Source organism: Mesoplodon densirostris, chromosome 3 (assembly GCF_025265405.1).
Source record: "Mesoplodon densirostris isolate mMesDen1 chromosome 3, mMesDen1 primary haplotype, whole genome shotgun sequence".
NCBI lineage: Eukaryota > Metazoa > Chordata > Mammalia > Artiodactyla > Ziphiidae > Mesoplodon > Mesoplodon densirostris.
This window is the reverse complement of record NC_082663.1, coordinates 751,195-753,168: the sequence shown is the minus strand read 5'-3', so window position 1 is coordinate 753,168 and position 1,974 is coordinate 751,195.

The following is a 1,974-nucleotide window of genomic DNA, read 5'->3' as shown; positions in this document are numbered from 1 at the left end:
CCCTGACCCATGTGGTCCCGGGGCCCCGCCCCAGGTCAAGCCGCTGCATTCACGAGAGACAAGCTGTTCTCCACATGTGGACGTTTAATTTATGTGTCCACGGCCACACGACGCTCTGTGTGTGCTCGTAAGTGGTCTTTTTCGTTGCTGCTCTCAAACAGCTTCTCTGTCCCTTTCAGCCGTCCTGGACCCGCACTGGCGGCAGGGAGGGTGGGCTTCTCTCGTCCACGGATCCACGGGCAGCAGACACACACACTTGGCTTCTGGTCCGTTCGATGGCATTTCAGTTACATTTTGTCTTTAAAACCGGGGTCTGGATTCAGGCTGAAGTTGAGGCCTCACCACACTCCCGGTCGGCCAGGGAACTCCGCCTGAGGGCGGTGTGGGCGGTGGCAGGGCTGGCTGGGTCTGCTGGGACTACAAGTCCCCTCATGTGGGGACCGGGTGCAGGAGCTCTGCACACAGAGGAAGGAACCGGGGTCGGGGCCAACATTTGGTGCCGAGGGGCAGGTGACATGGAGCTGGGTTCACGACAACAGAATGGAACGTGGACTCGTCCACGCGGGGCCACACCCGGCCGCTGGCCTCGGGGCCAACCAGGCCCGGCCCGCGTCTGCTCCCAAGATCCCCGGAGCTCTGAGATGTGGGACGCCTGTGCCTCCCTAAGCACGCGGGGTGCAGCTCACAGAGACGCCAGCTACTCGGAAGCCCAGAGGGGTTTTTAAAGCAGCCACGAACACGGTGCCTAGAAGGGGGGAGGAGGAGATGGAGGCAAGGCGCACCCACAAAGAGCCGGCGTCTCCACGTAAGCCTCGGCCCGCGCAGCCCCGCGCAGCGGTGTGAAGCCTCAGCCCGCGCAGCCCCATGCAGGGGTGTGAAGTGTCCCCATAGCGTGAACCCAATTTTAGGCTTAGGGTTTTTTTATTTTGCTTTTTTAGAGCAGTAAAGTGGGGGAAGAGTTAACGCATAAATGCGGAGCTGTGTGTGCCTGCGTGTGTGTGTTTTTTTTGTTTTTTTTTTTTGCGGTACACGGGTCTCTCACTGTTGTGGCCTCTCCTGTTGCAGAGCACAGGCTCTGGACGCGCAGGCTTAGCGGCCACGGCTCATGGGCCCAGCCGCTCCGTGGCATGTGGGATCCTCCCAGGCCGGGGCACGAACCCGTGTCCCCTGCATCGGCAGGCGGACTCTCAACCACTGCGCCACCAGGGAAGCCCTGTGTGCGTTCATTTTACTTCTACAAACGTATAAACAGCGTTTATGCAGGACATGCTCTCTCCGAGCACTGTGGGCCCGTCCCAGCTGAGCGGCCAGCTGTCTGCACTCATGGCCACACGCTGGTGTAGGGGGACAGACCGATTCGACTGAAAACTCACTTTAAAACAAGGTGTGATGTGTTACAAAATGCACGTATTTTTATTATGACTGGGGAATAAATCACAGGTCAACCACCAATTTGCTTTATCCTTAAAAACAGTGCCAAGGAGGCAAATACAAAACCAGCTGCACAAATTCACGTTGCTCATCTCAGACGGAGCAGCGGCATGTCCTGCCTCAGGGGGATCCGCGGGCCGAGGTTCCAGGACACCCAGACTTCCTGCTTGCCTGCAGCCCTCTTCCCAGCCTCCCAAGGGGAATCGCGCTTTTCCAAAGCTGAAGCTGTGTCCGGCACTCAATGATTTATGCCCGCCTCCTGTCCAGCTGTCCGTGTGTGGGTCTCGGGGGCGCCCACACTTGCCTGGCCCCGCTGGCCACCTCTCTCTTAGGATGCTGGTGGCACCGCCTGTGGCCCTGCCTGGCCGCCCCTCCTCTTGGCGTTCACCTCCGCCTTTCTGGACTCCAGCCGCTTCCCTGGCCCCCGCGTGGCCAGCCTCCTCCCCTGTGATCCGTGCCGGCCTCGCCCACTGGAACTCACCACCGCACACGTGGCCCCGAGCAGCGACTGCCCCCTGAGCCGCCCCTCCCGGGTTCACGATG